We start from the raw sequence: 7,498 nt of genomic DNA, 5'->3' as shown, positions 1-7,498 counted from the left end.
TCGTTCTTGTACCTGATCTCTGTCTGTTGAGACAGGCGTGTTAGTGATTGCCGTGTGATCTGTCTGAACACCCTCTACTTTAACTTCCCTTATGAGCACGTTATTTCCATTACACAGTATTCACACCTTTGTTTATTTGCCCAGGAGCTCTAATTTTCCCCAGAACTGCCAGTTGCTCCTTCTGTTGTTTTTCCCTGGATCCCATTGACTTCTATATATAGCACAATACTCTTCATGTCCTCAGAAATCTATTGCCTTTTCCAGTGAAGCATACTGGGTGCCAATCACAACCCAAGAGGGGCTCAGAGGAAACAGTGGCTTCCCGAGGGGCTATTGAATATGCAGAAAAATGCGTGCTCTGTTTTTCTAAGGGCACCTGCCAGAACCCTGCTGTTGGATCAAAGCACAGATCAAATATTTGGCATCAGCCATATCCCTCCCTGAACACCTCCACCTGCGGGTAGTATAATATGCTATTTTTAACTATTTATTCCATTCATTTGTATCTACACATAAACAAAACTCCCCCCCCGCCCGCAGCGAATGCTGAATATCTGCACGCCGTTGGCTCACAGCTGACTCTTTGATTCCTCAAGCAATGAACTGATCTGGTTTCTCTTTCAATTCTGCCTTTGGGCAAGAAAAACTTTGCAAGAGTTATGAATCAACTCTATTTGAAGCTACCCTGCTTCCTGGAAAATGTCCTCAAGCGCATCTTCCCATGCATTGGTTGCCAGACTTCCCTCTGAGTGTGCCCCTTTGCTGGAAGTTTGTTTTGCCATGGTTCAGCAACAAGGACATCTTTTTCAATTTGTTCTTCTTTTCTGATTTGTTCAAAACAGCAGGAAAGTTTCTGAAAGGTTCTTGCATATCCAAAGTGAAACTTTGGCATTTAGGAAAAAAAAATCCTCCTGGATTTAGATGCCTTAATTTCACCTAAATATTTAAGAACCTGAGGATCTGCATCTCAAACTAAATGGTTCATCACCCATATTTCTCTTAAAAGTGATCTTGAGAATCACTCCCTAGGTTGATCTGTGCAGCTACTGGTACAATTACATGCTTCCTTTGACTAATAGATTTATCTTTCAAAAGATTTATCTATGCTGCAGCTGAGGAAGAGTGGTCTTGCCCTCTCCAGCTCCGTGGTGTCATCCCCCAGGTACGTGTTCATGCCACTTTCCTACTGTTGACTCCAGCAATTTTGTAGCCAAGAGGTGAGTCAGAGCAGCTCTCTGATCCTACTAAAACCAACCCTGCAAAAAAGGTTTTTGTCTGGATCAAAGTCTCATGGTTGCAAGAGATCAGGATACATGGTCATGAGAGGGGTGGAGGACAACAGCCTATAATTAGTCTGTGAACCCATGAAGTTCCCTTGGGGTGCAATCTCCACAGGGCTGTTATTGCAGGTTAGCTAACCACACCTAAAAAAATTCGCACAACTACCCTATCCTTTTGAATTGGTGTGAATAGCTTCTTTGCATTTTCAGAAGAGGCTGCAGAGTTTAACTCTCATTGAGTTAACTCTCAGCTGGTTGATGTCATTGAAGTCCCAGATGTCTAAATCAAAGATGAAAACATCATTTATAAAGAGGCCTCAAAAATTAAATACCCTTACAATTAAGAGCCTGCATTCTTCTTGTAACTCTACTGCACTTTCTCTCCCTGAAATGTCTTTTTCAATCTGCATGTAAATAGATATTTAATAGGTAGGTTGGGCAGAAGCCTCCACAAAGATGCCGCACTGCTTCTGGATTTAATAAAGCTGATAAAGCAATATTTCACTTCACTGCAAATGTTTCCCTCAGTCTGCACTTTTTATCAGTCCTTTCAAGAGAAAGCACTTGGACGTGAACTTTGAAATATTAAATTTTCTTAGGAAAAGCAATGCCTGGTATCTTACGAAGCCAAATTCCCATCACATGTCTTGAGTAACATGTCTTTCAATTTCCCTCTTTTCTACGAGTTGGTGAGAAAAAATATATAGCTATTCTTAGTCTAATTAACATTTCTTTCTTTTATACAAGCTTTGGAATGGATAAATCATGTTTATTGAACATTTGGATAGAGTACTGTTTTGAATTGAGCTCGTTCCCATTAATAGCAAAGTGTACTTGGATCTTTTCACTAAATAAATGATTCATGGCCAGAAATTATCTTTTTCTTCTTAAAGATCCAGTGCTTATGCTAAGGCTTCTCTTCAGGGAGGTATACTTTTGACCTGTATCAAAATGTGACTTTTAAATAGCTTCCTTGATGACAAACCAGCATCATTTTGCATTATCTAACAAATTTCTATTCTTCCAATGATTTGCCTATGTTCTTCAAAGCTAAAAGTCAGACACTATTGTACACCTTCCTTACTAAAAAACAAACACCCTCAAATTCCTTTACTTATCACCTCACAAGTAATCTCTTCCTCATTTACTGATGAATAATTTGCATTAAAATGTAAAAGTGAAAATTTTTAGCAGAATTTCCATTTCATAAAGAATTTTATTTGGTCACTAGCCTTGCTTCGAAAATATCCTGAGTCTTTACTAAGTATTTTTAGAGATGTTATCCATCCTTCATTATAGGCTTTTCAATTTTTTATACATACACACACACACAAATGTTTCATTCACTGTGATTTTTGAAAAATGTCATCAGTGAGACACTCTTATGAGAAAATACATGTCTGTTTCATCCTCTAAAAATATTTAAACAGAGTATTGGTTTCAATTTAATTTTAAAGCAGAAAAACTTCTATTATATCAAAGCTAGAAATTACAGTTAACACCCAGAATTAGTATGCTATTTAATATAGTAAAAGTATATTGCTGTGGATCAGATAACATTAGCAATTCAAATATGTGAAGTATTTTTTTAAAAAAATAGCAGTTAATTTTGTCTTCTTTGAAGTCATTTAAAGATTTCACAATTCTGTAAGTTGCACAATGTGCTTCCATTAGGCAGAAAATCCAAGATGCTGCAGGGTTTAGTCTTTAATGATTAAAAACACCTTTCTGTGGCATCCCAACCTCTTGTACACTTATTAAAAGGCAGAAGCTACAGTGGAAGCTTCCAATAAGAATCTAATAACATGTCCAGGGTGTCCAATTACTTGAGAAATGTCTATCAGTGTGTTCAGTGACTCTATACAAGATATCTCCTGTTTTGCTCTCTTTTTTAGTGGAGTGTGCTTTGAAGCTTTTCGCTTGCGTTGAAATGAGATACTGGATGTGCGTGTCACAAGCAGCAATGTATATTTAAAGCTTTTCTTTTCTATTACTCTGACTTTCAAACATAGCCAGAGGGAAGACAGGATCGTTCTGGAGTACCAAAACTTGGCATCTCCTGAACCGAGCAAAAGAAGTATGTGAACCAAACTATCTTCATGTCTTCCTGCACAGAACCTTGCTCCCAAAGTCTTCCTTATTCTACTTATGCTCTGCAGGTCCCATTCAAGATGACTAAAATTTGGGCCTCAGCTGAGGCCTTCTCCTGTGCTTTATGGTAGGACAGTCAGTTTAATCCTATCAACTTTCACCCTCAACATAATGAGTGTGGTGACAAAGTTGGGTATCTGCAGCCTGTGGTTGAATGTTCCTGCAAAGCCACCAAAGCAGGTCCCAGTTTTAGGACTGAGGGTGGCCTTTGCTCATGGTTTGAGCTGGCTCTCGGCTGACCCCTGATCGGATATGTGGGTATCTTTGCCTTGAACAAAGTGGGACTAAGCTTGATTCAGGCATTGACCCCATCTGCAAAACTATTTGTGATTTCCATCGGTATAACGGAGATAACAACAAGGGCTTTTTTGTGGGAACTTGTAAGTGTAGATCAGTGCAACCCATACTGCCTGAGGTATGAGTTTTTTAAATACTTCTTTGCATTAAATTTAGGACATTTTTGCTTTCCTCACCTTGAGCCAACTCCGTGCTGCTGGAAGTCCATCTGACAGTGAGGGTACCCTTTAGTTCAAGGTGAGCAAGACCTGCACCATCCCCCTGCTTCTCTCCTATCTCCTGTGTTTATGTGGAACACAGTTCAATAGCAGGATGAATCAGATGTGATTTGTTTGATTTACTATCAAGTTTCTGGGCACCTAAGTTGATAGCAGAGGGTAAAGTATCATAAACATGCATACCAATTTGGGAAGACCAAGGGGTAACTCTCATACTCAGAGTTCCCCTTTATTGCCTTGTTGTGCTCCCTGCCAGCTGCTGCCTCCGCTGCCTTCCCTTCTCTGACATGCGGTGCCTGGAGTTCATTCAACACACTTAACAATTAGAGGCAAAGAGTTCGAACTTGTCGAGAGGAACATGCCCAAGAAAGCAAAGTATAATTTACCCTGATTATAAAATGCATTCCATTCCACGCTTGTTTTGACATTGTCCCTTGGAGAAAAATATTTCGTCTCATAAAGAAGTCTCATTGTTGCGTTCCTTGTCAGGAGGAGGATTGCTCCATAAGCGTTCAGCTCCATCCAAACCCCACGATGTAAAGATTGCTAAAACTCCTTCTGGATCCAAACACTGTAGCTTAAGTTTAACTTTTTATATGTTGTTCCAAAGCCACAGCCTACTGATCATACAGCTGAGACAAAAACTATGAGCAAGAGTTGAAAGTCAATGTAGCTCTTCCTCTGCTAGCAAAGAAGACTACAGGAATATAGAAGATAGGGTCCAGATAGGTATTGTATGAGGTGTTAATGCTCTTCTGGATAAACAGACAAGAAATAAGTGAACAGCAATATTCACAGGGAGAGCTGGGCTGTCTTGAAAAAAGTACAGTGTAACATTGAACCAGATCCCAAGCGTGGTCTCCATCCGTACCAGTTACACCTCCCTGCCCAAAGAATTGTACTGATTCCTTAGGGGCTGATACCAGTCTCATGTTAGTTTACATTTCTCAGTGTCAACAAATGTATTCCTGGTTTATACCTTGGTGTGTGAGAGGGATTTAAGGCAGTGGGATTGCAGCCCTGAGCTACAGTAGAGGAGAGGGGAGAGTCGGCAGTATCGCCAGGAAGGGCAGGACATGTGCTGTTTCTGTGACAAAACAACTTAGCATCTCTGTGTTTTTCACTGTCTTGAAAGCCGATACTCAGAAATACCCAAGAATAAATGTAAGTGAATAAGCATAATGCTCAGTTTCGTAATGTGATATTCATACTTTTTCCCAAGCCATGCCTGAAAGGACACATCAAAAAAATTTGAATGCAGCCACCCACACTATGATATATCAATCCACAAGTTATCAGAACAACACACACATCCAGGGTAAGAGATTAATGAGATTGCTTGTAGTTTCAACCTCAATAGGCCCTTTGTCTCAATTATCTGAAGTAAAAAAGCAGCTTTTTCTTCTAAAGCTACAACCCTTACATGAATTTTGGATATGTGTGCCACAAATGACATGCTGGAAATTGTTAAACTTTTTCTTTTCATAAAAAGTGATAATGCATTAAAAACCCCACACGTGCAGTCCCACTGGGGTCAAGATGATGTTTCACATATTTAAAATTAAGCATGTGCTGAGCTGTTCTCTTAAAATTTGTTCTGAAATGAACTATAGCTATTAACATTTTGCAGAATTAAGTTTTCAGAGCTTGGGTTATTTTGCCCCATCAGTTAAAGTCAGCACTGACACCGACATGAATTCTACCTCTAGTTGTTGAGAACAAAGAACCTTCTCAGTGTGGAAGAAGACAAACTAGAACACAGTATCTGTCATCTGATCACAGCACTGAAAGGTGTAAGCAGAGGCTGACTCAGAGCATACTACATAATAGCCAGTTTATAATGAACAGAACATATACGAAAAATGCCAGATTGTCAGTCCTGAAAACTGGCATTCTTTATTCCTAAAAAAAGCGTCGATTATTTGGCTCCAACTCTGTCTATACCATTCCCACTAACATGCCTAAAGCCTGAGCAGAATTAACTTCCTTTTGGATATGTAAACCTTGTTCACTTCCTTGTTGAGAAAGTTAATGTGGATGCCAATTAATTCCATTCATTTTACAATCCAACTATCTCCCTCTGAGGAGTAACTGTAGGAAACGATAACAGGGAAGTACTGCTGTCATTGTCTTTTTAATAAGTAATTCAGAATGAGCAAATCATTTCAAAGAGCCAAAGAACTGAATTGAATTTATCCAGCTGAGCATAGGCGAAAGGTTTCATAGACATTTATTATTCTCAGAAGCATCATGCTGTTTTTCATACTTCTGAAATACGAGAAAAAGAAAGCCATATGAGTTTCTCAATGTGCAAGTCTGGCTTGGTCATTCATTATCTGTGTAGTTTGATAATTACCTATTTCCTAGGTAAATTGCTCTGGACATTCACTTTGAGGTAGCAGATTAATGAACTTCTTTGAAAACTTCAGGAACTTGAAAATCTACAAAGCTTCCGGAACAAAATTTTCCAGGTCAATGGTTATTGTACTTTCTGAAATCCAGAAGACAGCACACGTTTGTACCTCAGCTTGTATACAGTTGCTCAAAACCTTGCTCAGAGCAACACTTGTCTAGATCTTTGAGTCCACTAAATTTAAGTAGTGAAAATAATAAGCAGTCCAGTAAGCATGAACCTGTGATTTACTATACAGAAGCAATAAAGGATTTCGAAATAGCTCATAACTAGGCTGTCAAGGTCAGTTCAACTAGATAACATCTTTGGTCGTCTTTAAAAGTTAAATCGTCAGAACATTTGTAAGCAATGTGATACGCCTGGAATTGAACAATAGTCCTGACTTTCCGTTAACACTTTTTCATCTTGGCACAACTCCATTGGCTCTAATGGAGTAATGTTAGTTCATAATACTATAAGAAGAGACTAGTGTATATTATTGTCGTAGCAGCTTGGGTAGATCTCCCCACACAGTCCTGCACCTTAGCACGAGCTACCAGAGCTCCCTGGGGATCAGGTGAGCACCCCCGGCCTCCCAGCCCGCCTTCCCCCGGCTCTGGGACCCAGTGCTCCCGCTCTCCGATTAGTTCCAGCAGCACAAACTACAGTCACTCGAACGTACACATTGCAATATGATTTTCAGAAAAGTGATATTCTCGCATAGTGCGGCGCGGTTTTTCTTACGCTATCATTCACTCAGCCGGAGGCAGCCTTCACTTGGCAAAGACAGCATGGTTTTGATAACTGTCAAATTTGCTCTTTGCATAACCATCAGGCTGTCAGTCACAGTGCTGGGTGGATGGCTTTTTTTATATACATAATTTCTTTTGATCCTGCAAAGGTTCAAACTATTTTCATCTTTCCTCAAAACTTTATATTGATTTTATCTTGTCCTAATAGCAGAGGAATGTAACAATCCCATCCCTGGAGACCTCAGTGCTGTGCATGCTGGGGAGGAGCATGTTCAGATTGTGCTATGGGTGCAGAAAGCTTGCATTCACTGAGGTCTGATAGGATTATACAGAGGGAAAGGGACTGTAGCCATGGATTTAACACATTCCTGAATACTAGCGCTATCCTGGATTGAAGGAATGGCAAGA

This window comes from Platalea leucorodia, assembly GCF_965183815.1.
Source record: "Platalea leucorodia genome assembly, chromosome: 13".
Lineage (NCBI taxonomy): Eukaryota > Metazoa > Chordata > Aves > Pelecaniformes > Threskiornithidae > Platalea > Platalea leucorodia.
Note: the sequence above shows the minus strand (reverse complement) of the source record.